Source organism: Protopterus annectens, chromosome 9.part0, assembly GCF_019279795.1.
Source record: "Protopterus annectens isolate FY-2018-M chromosome 9.part0, PAN1.0, whole genome shotgun sequence".
NCBI lineage: Eukaryota > Metazoa > Chordata > Ceratodontiformes > Protopteridae > Protopterus > Protopterus annectens.
In genome coordinates, this window is record NC_056743.1 from 1330681429 (window position 1) to 1330696425 (window position 14997).

A 14997-nucleotide genomic window follows, 5' to 3' on the forward strand; every position below is an offset into this window, starting at 1 on the left:
TGGTGGCAGTCTGTACTGCCTTATAGTCAAGGCAGAAAGGAGCATAGCTAGTGAACCTGTGCCAGCCTTCCCCAGGAGTGTCTGTGTGTTTGTATATAACTCAAATCTCAAAGTGTGTGTGTGTCAGCTACTTGGGCAGGGACACAAAGCACTGGTTGGACAGAGAGTGTGCTGGAGGCTTTGGCTTAACCACTCAGCTGAGATCTGAACCCTATAGCTGTGCCAGTGGGGAGTCTTATTGGGGATCTGGAGAGAAAGGTAGAAACCATCCCCAGGCTGACTGTAATCTCTGTGTGCTCTTAAGGGAAATTGTACTTTACTGTGTGTGTACTTGTTATCCTCCCAGTGTGCACGCCCCTTACTGGTGTTACTGGTGAGGACTGAGGCTCCTTGATTACTGGGCCAGTGCACGGGCATCACAATCACCTTCTTTAGTGTCAGTCTTTATAGTACATCATTGCATTTTTTTGTTGCAGCACTACATCACAAAGATAAGGCAGTATGCATTTCTGAAGAGTGGCAGGCTGATTTTGAGGAATGTCAGCTCTTCACATATAACCCAGGAAGCATTAAAATATTTTGTTTTTTTCTGGCTTTAGCTTGCAGATGAAAAGCTGAGGTAATGTATAGCATTCTGACCTAGGGATGACCATAACACCTTTTGATGTTGTCAGTAGAGCAGTGGTCCACCATATGTTGTAAGGTGTTTCTCCTCCTCCAATCTAACTTTGTCTGCTTTTGCTGAATGGAATTCTAGTACCAGTAACATAAGAGGTACCCCCTGTACTTTTCCATCTGATGCCATCATCCCACATCATGCCATTATATCCCTCAGAGCTTTGTCACATGATCATCCTGAACTGCAGCAATATTCATTAAAGCATTAGGTTGTTTGCAGAAGACTATTAGGGCATTTTTTGGCAAATGCCCCCTCAAGCTGTTGTGTTTTTTTTTCCAGGAAATTAAACTAAAACTAGGCTAGCCAGTAGTATGGTTAAATAATGAACATATTTTGCTTTCGGCAACTTTGATTTTCTATAACATAAGGGTAACAGTCAACCACACTACCACCATCCATCTATCCATTCATCCACAACTCATTTTCCCATTTTTACACATGGGGTCAGGGTGTCACTTCAGCAGTGACAATCATCTAGAGCCAAGGTTTACACAGCCAGGTGGCTAGCCCTGCCCCATGGAATTAAGCTGTGTGGCACCCCCATTATAAATAATATTATGAAAAACAGGAGTGAGTGCAGCAGCCAGAGTAGAGGCAATTAGGAGCCAGCCTGATGGATTTACAGTAAAAAAACAGAAGAATGTGATTAGAAGGGCACTGAAATATCTATCAGACAAAATCACTGTTTTTTCTACTGTTCTTCACTCTATGTTCAAAATCATCACTTCCTGGTAGTAAATGTAAGTAATATACTTTATCATTTGGTGAACGTAATTCCTGTACATTGTCTTTAAACTGTATAGCTGAAAAACTGTCTAAAATATAATGCTCTGTTTTGCATATGAACAAAATATAATCACTATTAAGGAATATTTTTGAAAATCTCCCTGTCAATAAAGTCATATGACTGTCACATTTGAAAGTATGATTGGAGGTACTGCAGTTTGACTTGGTTCACTGAGATAAGTCATAAGACTGCAGTGAGCCACAGTATCACTGTTTCCTAGTTATTTAGTCTCTGCAGTAGTAGCCGTGCATGCATTAGATGTCACTTGTCACACTGCACATTGGCAAAGTCTTTTTCTGCTGTTCATACAGTATGCAGAATTTGAGCATGATGGGAACTTCCTGGATCGTATGGTTCATTACAAGTCTGTTTGCCGCTAGAATTTCTGGCTTTGGTTAAGTGACTAAAGTGAGAGCAGTGCTTGGGCAGCATGAATCAAATTCTGTACACATATCTCTAGAATTACAAAGGCTTTCACTGCTGAGTTTAGAGTGAATAAATAAGGTACTTGGTGCAGGGCTTTTATATCTACAGCATTATCAGACACTATGAACCAACCCTGCCTGCAATGACAGAGAAGTTAGTCACTCTGCAATCTTCTCCTTAAGTATCACAACATGAAGTTTGGCATGGTGATCATTTTCAACCCAAAAGTGCAGAATGTTTCGTTTTGGTGAGCTTTGACAAACTCATTCCTACTACAGTTTTTGCATCTGGGTGCATTGCCAATATAAGTGCAGGCAGTTGGTGATAATAATGAGGAGGAGGCTGGGGTCAAGGGTCAAAAGGTGGCACAGTGACCATTGATGGTGACATGGTATACATTTGTCCCAATAGTATCCTTCAAAAGCTCTGGCACACAGCTAAAGATAGCTTCTAAGAGATGTGAGAGGGCAATAGTCAGGAAGGAATTTTTTATAAACAACTTGATATTTTGATGTTACTATTTTCATCAAGGTTTGGAAGTCAGGGTTCAACATAGAGTAAAATGTCAGGAACTCAGCTGCTAGCATCTTTGCAATGATCATGGTTATTTTTTGACTCAGGCCTATTAAAAAAATTTGCTACAGGAAGAAATTCCTAGAACTCAACATATTCCCAGTCTATGACACCCTGACCCCATGTGCAAAAATGGGAAAAAGAAGTTGTGGATTGATCGCTGGATGGATGGCTAGATGAATGGATTCAAGGCACTGTATCACATAAATCTAACAAATGCTGCTAGGGATATTAGATATTTTTCAAGATTTCAAATTACTTCAAAAAGCAGCGCGTCACAAGAAAAGGTTAATAATGGTTAAGTTCAGATTGTGCATGATATAACAAGTTTTGGCCCTAGATGATTGTCACTGTTAAAGTAACACCCCAACCCATATGTAAAAATGGGAAAAAGGGGTTGTGGATGGATGGATAGATTTAGAGAGAAGAGATATAAATGCATTTAGCAGAAGTTGGAATTAATTAACGATTTAAGCTTTAGTTTGAAAATAGCACACTAGCTACTGCAATTTGATTATTCAACGCATTATTTTCCAGCGCCAAAGTCCATTCCCAATAGTTCCACAGAGCAAAAAGTCAATGTCACTTGGCAAACGCTGTGAAGAAATAGTCTATTTTCTTTACATGACTGAGAAATAAGGTTCTTAATTTCATGACTTTTCAGTTTGTAGCTCCCATTTAACTGCCCTGTTTTCCACAGTTTGCAAACATGTCTGCTTAATTTGTTGTTATGCACAGAGAAATCATATGCTGTAAATTTCAGTGTCTTGTTATACTTTCTCCTCATTGGTGGGGGGAAAAATGACCCTTGTCATCACTAGGCAACTAAGGCAACATCAGCATGATTACATTTGTGAGCACTTTTCTTGTATTAAACTATTTAAGTCTGTTTTAGTAAAAAAGTTGTGCTTGTCACACCTATAGATGTTAATCCTGCAGCTGATTTGACAGTTCACTACTAATGCTCCTCCATTCACTACATGGCAAACTTCCCATTTTGTTCATGCATTAACACCTCCATCCTTTTTTGGGGGGTGCCCCATGTAACACTTTTACTTTGTTAGAATAACTAATCATGACAGTACATTACAAGAAGGAAATCTGGATCTATGTCACCAGTGTCTGAAATGTCTCTTCCCTGCACTACATTGCATTCTACATCATGTTCATAGGTTCATAGGTAGGTACTAGGCTATTGGCCCTAGGGCCTATATAAGCCTAGCCAAAAAGGTACCCTGGCTTTTGCCACCCAAGAAAATTATTTTTCTGTGCCCCTGTCGAGAAGAGCAACAGGGGTGATCCCTGGGGTGAATTTCCTATTTTCCATCCAATCATCAAGATTTTTCTTGAAGAGTGCTAATGATGAGCTTTGTTTGATATAGATAGGTAGTTTGTTCCAGAGTATAAGTCTCTGGGACAGGAATCTATCTCTCCAGTATGTTCTGTTTATTGCGGTGACAAGGTTTAGGTCCCTAGAGCGTGTAGCTCGGAGGGATTGGGATTTCTTTAAGTGGAGCATGTCCAACAGCTCTGGGTTTGACATAGCTTTGTATGTTAGGCAGAGATCGCCTCTAAGTAGGCAATGTGCGATGGAGTAAAGCCAGAGTTTTTGAGACGGTCTACGTAGGGCATCTGTTTGAGGCCAGTGATCCTCTTTGTGAGGTATTTCTGCAGCCTTTCCAGTTGTTGTAGATGTCTTGTGAGGTACATACCAAAAGGGGCATTGCACTCTATAATGGGTCTAATGAGTGATGAGTAGAGGGGAACAATGACCTCTTTTTTTCCTGGAGGAGAAACCTTTTGTGATGAGGTGTGCCATGTAGAAGGATTTCCTGACTACTGTGGTGATGTGATTATCAAAGAAGAGACTACTGTCCACCTGTGTCCCAAGGTCTCATCATACTTTTGGTGTTAAGTAAACTACCACGTGTGTGGTAGCTCATGGGTATAGAGTTTTTACCAAAGGGGATGACAATGCACTTTTTGGCATTGAGGTTGAGGCCATGGCTTTGACACCAGGCATCTGTCTCAGTGAGGCCCTTTTGTAGGATGTCCACATCGTTAGGAGTTTCAATTATGGCTCCTAGTTTGCAGTCATCTGCGAACTTCGTTAGCCAAAGACCTTCTGTGTTAGCCTGTACTTCAGAAAAGTAGATACCAAACAGGAGAGGACCCAGGACTGAACCCTGTGGTACTCCACTTGTCACTGGTCTGAAGTCAGATTTGGAGTCTGCTACTTTCACAGTGTGGGTTCTGTCAGTGAGCCAGTTGGCAACTCATCTTGTGACATAGGGATTTATACCTGGTTTAGTGAGTTTATCTATAATTCTAGAGTGGGGGATGGTGTCAAAAGCCTTGGCGAGATCTAGATAGGCTGTGTGAACCACCTTACCCCCATCTACGGCTTTGGTGACTGCTTCAAAGAAGTCTATCAGGTTTAGGAGATATGATCTGCCTTTTACAAACACAAACTGGTTGGGGTCCAGAGTTTGGAGATTACCAATGTCTTTGTTTATAAGTTACATGATGATACGTTCCATGGCCTTGCAGACCAGGTTCATTAGGCTAATGTGGTGGTAGTTCCCGGAGTCCATGGTGGCTCCCCCTTTGTGGAGTGGGATAACTGTCACTGTGCACCATTCAGTGGGCACAAAGCCTGAGGAGAAGCTATGATTGAACACGGTGCTTAGGTGGGGTGCCAGTTCATTCTGTAGTTCATGCAGAATGCAGCCTGGGATGTTGTCAGGTCCCATCGATCCTGTGTTCTTGGCTTTGGAGAGTGTGGTTTTTACCTGTGCAGCCATGATTCCAGGAACGTTGCATTCTTCCGGTATAGAGATGGGCCCTTTAGGGGGTGAGAGGGGGTAAAGTTAGCACTGAACCTATCTGCCAGGATGTTGGCAATATCAGCTGGTTCTGTATATTTAGTGCCATTGTGCTGTAACTCAGAGCAGATCTGAGTGTTGCCATTGAGATTCTTGACATAGCTATAGAATGCTTTGTGGTTGTCTTTAGAATCAGTGGTGATTTTGTTTTCATAACTAGCTTTGGAGGATTTTATGAGGGATCTCAGCTTCTTACTGAGGCTGACCAGGGAGTTCCTCCAATCATGGGAATTTACTCTTTTTGCAACAGTTTCTTTCTTCTGTTGTAGAGTTTGTTTATGGCAGAAGACCACCAGATTGGCTTCCTATTTTTGGAGGATAGCATCTTGGTTCTGTTAGGGATTGCATGATCCATGCACTCATGTAAGTGCTTATAAAGTGCATTTGTGTAGTATTCAGCAATTGTACCTCTATTATCCATCTGCATGGGTGTCATGAAGTTTGCCACTTCTGTCTTAAGAAGTGTGAAGTTGGCACTGAAGAATTTTTTTACGGTGGTTTGCCTAATGAGGGGTGGGGGCGGGATGTGGATGTCTAGGGTGATTAGCTTGTGGTTGGATCTGACCAACGAGGAATTGACCTCTGGTGTGGAACACCAATCACCCATGTTGGTAATGACCAGGTCTAAGATATTGCTGTCCCTGGTGAGGGTGTGGATAAGTTGATCCAAGGCGTTGGAATTTATGAATTCCAGAAAACGTTGAGCAAAAGAGTTGGTACATGAGTAGTTTTCCCAGTTATAGGTTCATAGGTTCATAGGTTGGTACTGGGCTATCTGCCCGAAGGCATATATTAGCCCAGCCACATTGTGCAGTATTCACCGCCCCTTTAGTAGTTCCCTAGACCCTTGTACTAGCAGCTAGTACCCTTGGCCCCTATCTAGTAGTGCTGTTGGTGTGATCCCCGGTGTGAACTTTCTGTTACCCATCCACTCATCAAGGTTCCTCTTGAAGAGTGATAGTGAGGGGCTCTGTCTTATGTAGATCGGGACCCTGTTCCATAGTAAGGGAAGTCTCTGTGAAGGGAATCTATCCCTCCAGCATGTTCTATTTATTGTTGTGTTGAGGTTTATATCCCTAGAGCATGTAGCTCGAGTAGATTTGGTTTTGCTAAGATGGAGCATGTTCAACAATTCTGGGTTGGACATGGCTCTGTACGTTAGACAGAGATCGCCTCTGAGAAAGCGGTATGCAACAGAGAACAGTCTTAGCTTTTTCAATCATGCTGCATAGGGCAACTGTTTGAGGCCAGTAATCCTCTTGGTTAGGTACCTTTGTGGTCTCTCCAGCTGCTGGAGATGTCTAGCCATGTACATTCCAATTGGTGCATTGTACTCAATAATGGTGGGATAGTTGAAATCTCCCATTATTAGGGTGTTGGGTTGTACCCTAATATTTTCCAGTGTATCAAAAAATGAGGAGTAGGAATCCTGGGGCATGGTTGGGGATCTGTAGCAAGTTACAATTTAGATTGCGGTCTTGCCCAGAGTTAGTTGCACTTGGATAATCTAGGATGCATTATGCTGAGCAACAAGCCTGGAGGTGTGAATATCCTTAATGAATATGGACATGCCTCCGCCTTTAGTGTTTCGGTCCAGGTTAGGTGACTGAAAGGTGTGGTATGAATTATAGCTTAGTAATCCAGGGGTGCTCTCTGGAGCCTTGAACCAAGTCTCTGTCAATGCACAGATGTCGAATTTCTCCATTTTAAGGTGTGCCTTGAGTGAATGCATTTTGAGGTTTAGACTTCTAGCATTGAGTAGCATTACCCTCAGATTTTGCTTGCTTCTACCTGTTACGGTGGTGAATTTTTCATTTGAACCTTGCCTAAAAAAGGCACTATAGGGGTGGCAAGAGCCTTAGTCAGTATCCAGAATCCCAAGGGTGACAAGTGCAGGCCATCTCTGGCAAAGCATCATGGTCTGTCGATCATGTCATCCCAAGCAGACAAATACTGGATCCACTTAGAATGACACCAGAAGCTTAGTCAATTGTTGAAGTCAGTCATTTTGTCCTTGTACTGTGGCATCATTCTGGGTAATGGCAGGATGCTGCTCAGGGCTAGGGTCATACCTGCCTGGACTACAAGATCGGAGAGCACCTCCGTGTCTTTTTTCATGTAGTCCAAGGAGGTATGTCTCAGGTCATTCACACCAACATGGACTGTGACAGAGTCATATTTGTACTTGTTGTGGAGTGACCTGAGTGCATGCGTTATGTGGCGGATCCTAGCACCAAACAGGCAGCTGACAGTACCTTTTTCCTTGTTTAGCCTGGTGAGTGGAACATCAGTGTGCCTGACTATAGCGTCACCTATGACTAGAGTGTTGGGTACGTTGTTATGGCTGTGGTTGAGCGGCACACTGAGTTTGTGGGCTATGTGTCATTTGGGTTGTGTTGGGGGGTGGAGGTTGCTTGCATTTCTGCTTTGGAGGTCTCTGTTGCTTGAGCAGATTAGTATTGAGAGCCTCCATGAATGTAGGTGTGTGTTTTGTGTTGCTATGTGTGCGTTTTGGTGGTATAAGTTTTGAGGAACTATGTGATGAGTGTGGTGTGGTGCAAATGTTTACCTTCTTTTCTTGACTGTCTAGTCCAGTCTTGGGTGAAGAGAGCTTTACTTCCAGTTTGGCTGTATAAGACATCTCTCACAGGCTGTAGTGTTGAGTGGTAGGAGGAGAGGGTTGTCTGTGTACATGAGGCAATTGCTGCATTGCCCCAAGATGCCCAGATTCATCAGATTTTCTTGGGAACAGATTCAGAACAGACAGTCCGCCCTTGTTGCATAATAGAAATTCCAAATAGGAGTAACCTATGCAGTTTTCTAAATAGTTTATATCTATCTATATATATATATATATATATATATATATATATATATATATATATATATATATATATATATACAGATCCCCTACACTACACTGACACACCACAAACCCAACAGCCAAAACGCCGACAACAAAACACCGAAACCACACAAAACCGACAGTCCACATTACCGAACACCATAACACCAACTCACAACACACACACAACACAACCACACCAAAAACCTTACAAACCTACACTAATCTTTACATACACAGCTATCTATGCAGTAACCTTAACCCAAACCTTAACCCTAAAGTCCGTCACTATTGTACACTTACCTTACCTGCACCCTAACCCTAAAGTCCATCACTATCGCGCACTTACCTTACCCGCATCCTAACCCTAAAGTCCGTCACTATCGCACACTTACCTTATCCGCACCCTAACATCCATCACTATCACATAGTTACACAGTCTCGCTCATTTTGCATGTCGGTGTTTTCAGCATCGGGATTTCGAACTGTTGGTTCATAGGTTCATAGATAGGTACTAGGCTATCTGCCCGAGGGCATTTTTAAGCCTAGCCAGTGTGTGTCGGCTTTTGCCGCCCCATTGATTAATTAACTGAGCCTCTGTCAAGCAGAGCCAATGAAGTGATCCCAGGGGTGTATTTTCTGTTACCCATCCACTCATCCACTCATCAAGGCTTGTCCTGAAGAGTGTTAGTGAGGGGCTCTGCCTAATGTAGTTAGGAATTTTGTTCCAAAGCATGGGAAGTCTCTGTGACATGAATCTATCCCTCCAGCATGTTCTATTCATTGTTGTGGTGAGGTTTAGCTCACTAGAGCGCATGGCTCGCAGTGACTTGGATTTCTTTAGGTGGAGCATGTCCATCAACTCTGAGTTGGACATGGCTTTGTAAGTCAGGCAGAGATCACCTCTGAGTAAGAGATATGCCACTGTGTACAGCTGGAGTTTTTTCAGTCGGGCTGCATAGGACATATGTTTGAGGCCAGTAATCCTCTTGGTGAGGTACTTTTGTGGTCTTTCCAGCTGTTGGAAGTGTCTTGTAAGGTACATCCCAAATGGGGCATTGTACTCTATGATGGGTCTGATGAGTGACGAATAGAGGGGCACTATAACCTCTTTATTTCTATATGCGAACCCCTTAGTAATTAGATGGGCCACATAGAAGGATTTCCTAACTACTTTGGCAATATGATTGTCAAAGGAGAGATTAATATCTACCTGAGTCCCCAGATCTCTTATTACCTCTTCTGTATTAAGGGGGCTGCCTCCTATGTGGTAATTCGTGGGTGTTTTGTTTTTCCCAAACAGGATGACTATGCATTTTTTGGCATTTAGCTTGAGGCCATGACTTTGACACCAGGTGTCTGTCTCAGTAAGACCTTTTTGAAGGATGTCCGTGTCAGCTGGAGAGTCAATTATGGCTCCCAGTTTGCAGTCATCAGCGAACTTGGTTAGCCATAGTCCTCCTGTGTTTGCCTGTACTTCTGAGAAATATATGCCGAACAGTAGGGGTCCCAGAACCAAGCCTTGCGGGACACCACTTGTGACTGGTTTAGAGTCGGACCTGGAGCCCGCTATTCTTACTGTGTGAATTCTGTCTGTAAGCCAGTTGGTAACCCATCTTGTGATGTAGGGGTTTATGTTCAGGCTGTTGAGTTTTTCTATAATACCCGAGTGAGGAATGGTGTTGAACGCCTTGGCAAGATCAAGGTAGGCTGTGTGAACCACCTTTCCCTCATCTATGGTCTTGGTGACTGTCTTGAAGAAGTCAACCAGGTTTAGTAGGCATGATCTGCCCTTAACAAAGCCGAACTGGGTCGGTTCAAGTGTTTGGAGTTTCCCAATGTCTTTGTTAATGAGTTCCATGATGATGCACTCCATAGCCTTGCAGACAAGGCTAGTCAGGCTTATCGGGCGATAGTTACCAGGGTCAGTTGTGGCCCCTCCTTTGTGGAGTGGAATAACCGTTCATGTGCACCATTCTATGGGCACGTATCCTGTGGAGAGGCTGAGGGTGAACAGCGTGTTTAGGTGGGGGGTTAGTTCATTCTGTAGTTCGTGCAAGACACAGCCTGGGACACCATCTGGCCCCATTGATGCTGTGTTTTTGGCTTTTGAAAGGGCTTTTTTCACCTGTGCTTCTGTGATTTCTGGGACACTACACTTTTCCAGTATTGGCGTGGGCCCTTTTGAAGGTGAGAGGGATGTGAAGTTTGCACTGACTCTATCTGCCAGGATGTTGGCAATATCAGTATGTTCAGTATATTTTGTGTTATTTTGCACTAGCTCAGAGCATATCTGCGAGTTGCCACTTAGATTCTTGACATAGCTAAAGAAGGCTTTGTGGTTATCTTTTGAATCCTTGGCTATTTTTCTTTTGAAGTTAGCCTTGGATGATTTTATGAGGGACCTTAGTTTATTACTGATACTGATCAGGGATGTATTTCCTTCTTGGGATTTGCTTTTTTTCTGAACTAGTTTCCTCTTTCTGTTGTATAACCTGTTTATGGCAGGGGTCCACCAGACTGGTTTCCTACTCTTAGGGGAGTGAGTCTTGGTCTTGCTAGGGATGGCACGATCCATGCATCCTTGTAGGTGCTCATAGAGTGCAATTATAAAGGATTCTGCATCTTGGGCAGTGTTATCCTTTAGCGTGGGGGCTGTGAAACTTAACACCTATGCCTTAAGTAAGGTGAAGTCTGCTTTAGAAAAGTTTTTCACTGTGGTTTCCTTGGTTGGGGGTTGTGGTGGGGTGTGGACATCTAGGGTGATTAGTTTATGGTCTGATCTAACCAGTGATGGGTTGACCTCCAGTACAGAACACCTGTCGCCCATGTTGGTGATGACCAGGTCCAATATGTTGTGGCCTCTGGTAGGGGAGTTTACCAGCTGATCCAGGGCATTTGAGTTGATAAATTCCAGGAAGCACTGAGCCTGAGAGTTTGTAATCAAGTAGTTTTCCCAGTTAATGGTAGGGTAATTGAAATCGCCCAATATCAGGGTGTTCAGAAGGACCTTCATGTTTTCCAGTGTCTCCAGAAATGTGGAGTGGTGGTCCTGGGTCATGGAGGGTGATCTGTAGCAGGCCACAATTTGCATTGCAGATTTGCCCGATGTTAGTTGGACATGGATGATCTCAGAGGTATCATGCTGCACCACTAACCTGGAGGTGTGAGTATCCTTGATGAATATGGATACACCCCCTCCTTTTGTGTTTCGGTCTGTGTTCTGTGGCCAAAATGTGTGGTATGAGTTGTAGCTCAGTAGTGCTGGAGTGGTCTCTGGAGCCTTGAACCAGGTTTCGGTTACTACACAGATGTCGACGTTCTCTATACTTAGGAGTGCTTCCAGCGCATGCATTTTGAGAGAAACGTTTATTTCCATTGTCGGTCTTCCGGTGTTGGTGTTCTCATCGTCTGCGTTTCAATCTGTCGGTGTTCTCAGGTAGACCCATATATACACATATACATACATATAGCCTCATTATTTACTGCTCTGTCACAAGACTGAATACAAAACCAGCAATCTTTTTAGATCCAATCTAAAATGATCAAACAAATATCAAACCAAGGAAAATAGTAAAAAAATAATATTTTTGCAGGGGCAGAAAGCCCTCATGCCCCCCCCCCTCACTCTCCCTGCATATTATATATAACAACTTTGGGATTGCACATCAGCATGGTAAGGTCAAATTTTCAGACCCCACTGTTTTAAAATCCTACACAGAAAGCAGGCAGTAAGTCTGTAAGACCAAGGAAATGAACATGAAACAGCAGGAAAATACAGTGCCAAAAGCACAACTGCCCCAACTAAAATTCAATAGATGCCAGCACTGAAGAGGTACCAGAGACAGACCAAAGGCTCAAAATTCCACAAACCTCAATCCTTTATTAAAAAATAATAAAGATACAACACTTTAACTTTTAGCATAGCATTTTTGTCCCTGTAGCAATGAGACCTCATCAGAAATAATTACCCACCTAAAATCCCTCCTTTTATAACAAACTAATAGAATTAACACTTGTAAATAAGTTAACTGAACCATAAAATCACATTGTGAGCAATGGTGTTGTCAAAAACCGATAAACTGCTTAAAAATGCATAAAAAACTGCTTTTATATGAAATGTGTAAAATGCCCCTTGTACAACAGTTCAAAAAATAAAAACCATTAGAAATGTCATTTAAAACTATACAAATGCAAATTGAACAATATAGCTCCACAAGGAACATGATAAAATTAGGGTAGCAACGTTATTTATCTTTAATTTTATCATGTTCCTTGTGGAGCTATACTGTTCAATTTGCATTTGTATAGTTTTAAATGACATTTTTAATGGTTTTTATTTTTTGAACTGTTGTACAAGGAGCATTTTACACATTTCATATAAAAGCAGTTTTTTAATGTATTTTTTAAACAGTTAAATTATAATTTTTTGACAAAATCATTGCTCACACTGTGATTTTGTGGTTCAATTAAATTATTTACAAGTGTTAATTGATTATCAGTTTGTTATAAAAGGAGGGATTTTAGGTGGGTAATTATTTCTGATGAAGTCTCAGTGCTACAGGGACAAAAACGAGATGATAAAAGTTGAAGTGTTGCATCATTATTATTTTTTAATAAAGGATCAAGTTTTTCTCTGGTACCTCTTCAGTGCTGGTATCTATTGAGACCAAAGAAATGAAGCATTCGACCCTCGGTTATAAAAACATAAAGCTACAGCGTGCAAACCATCTGCTAATGTCTGCACTAGGGGAAAACCACTAAAATCAAATCTACAAGCTTGCTAATAGAAATAAAAAGCTAAAATTAAGACAGGCAATGGCATCAGAGGAACTCAGAGCCATACATTTAGCTAATGACAATTGCACAAGCATGTGTGCAGCATTAAATAGTTGTAATTACATACAAGTTCCATTTTGAGTTATATACAGGTAAAAGGGAACACTATAAACATCAAATAAGCATCTAACACAAATATGTAAATTGAAGATGAATTCAATAGCATTACACAAGCATATACTCCATTACACTAACCATTGTATAATAGATGCCAGACTCAAGGCAAATCACTGGACAGGCCTATAGCACCAGAACATTGATATAAAAAGGGAATTGACATACAGACCATATATGTAGCCCAACCTATGCACCCATACAGGATACCAAAGGGGGATGAACTCAGTGGCATAACAGGATGCAGAATGCAGGACTGGTATAAACCACATTAAGTGTAAATTTGATATTTGTAACTAAGAATAACAAGACATGAAATTGCTGGCTGCCATCTTCATCAGCTTTTAATTTTGGATTGCACAATATTGTTCAGGAAATCCCACATGAGATATTCATAGAGAACGCTAATAAAGACTAAAGGGGGAATTTAATAAAGCCTACATGTTTTGTTTTGTTTTTGTTTTGTTTTTTTTTTTTGTGTAGGCTTTGCGCCTCACTGCTAACACAGCCGCAAACATTTTTAGATTCAGTTAGCACTGCTGAGCGGTGTGCACGAGCGCGACAACATGGAAACTTCTGTGGTATGCAAATCACCTCATGCAAATGAGGCAGGTAAAGTGATCCAGCAAGCAGATAGTCAGCCTTACAGACCCTGTGTTAGTGTTAGTTGTGTACATGGAAAAATTCCATGTACAAGAGTGTAGACAGACAAAAGGGGCTGTAAAAATGTAGGTAGATGGACAGAAATGGCATAGCACACACAGATATGAGTGAAACTATCCTCTGTGTGTTCCAAAAATTACAGTAAATATGTTAAAAAAAAAATTTAAATCATCTTGGCATGTTTGCATGGGGCACCGCAGTGTGCAAACATGCCTTATAAAAAAAAATTGGAAAAATCTCCAGATGTTTCCTACCTGACGCTTCTCAGCTGCAATAGAATACAGACACAGGGTGACATCTGGTTATGCATCACCTACCAGTCAAAATGCCTGCCTGAACAGGTATGGTAGTACAACCCATAAAGATCTGTACATGAGTCTGGCTTAATTATCAGGAGCAATGTGAGATGTATATGATGCACACAGCAGTCAGTAGAAAACAGATGCAATAAATCCACCTGTGAGACTGTGAGAAAACCTTTTTTCCAACATCATTTGACTCCATTAAACCTCTTGCATATGTAAACAATGCAATCCTTGTGCATGGTGCATTATATGTGTCTGCTGATGGCACGCAATTTATTTATATTCTTCTTATTTAAACAGATTTATTTATACATTAGCGCTTTGCCCAATATTTGCAGTTACTACAATCGCATATTTATTCAACATTCTCAATAATTCCCATGCCTTAATTTAATTACTTACTTCTCTTCTTAAGTCATATATTGTTCTTTTGTTCAATTAAACCAATGCCTGGTAATTGAAAGGTTAACTATGTACATACCCCACATTCTTTCTCATGTACTCCCTGTGGTGCCTTAACTTCCCCTAATCTACCACTTCCCTCTTTAATTAACCATCCTTCCCCTCTTTTCATTAATTTCCCAACTCCTTTCTACTACAGTTCCTTTCTCTCTTCCTCCATCAATGTCATCATTAATCTGTTCACATCTCTCCCACTGGGTATCTCTTGTTTCTTCTGTTTCTTCATTATTGCTTTCTTTCTTATGGTCATCATCATCCCTATTTGTTGTTTTTTTCCCCCTGGTATCCCCTGTTCATATCATACCAAAATATTTTGTTAGATAGCAATCCATCTCCCAGCCCTGTCTCTCAATAACTGATTAAGTGCTGAATGATACTGCCTCAGTAAATCACATTCCCAAAATATATGACTCCATGTA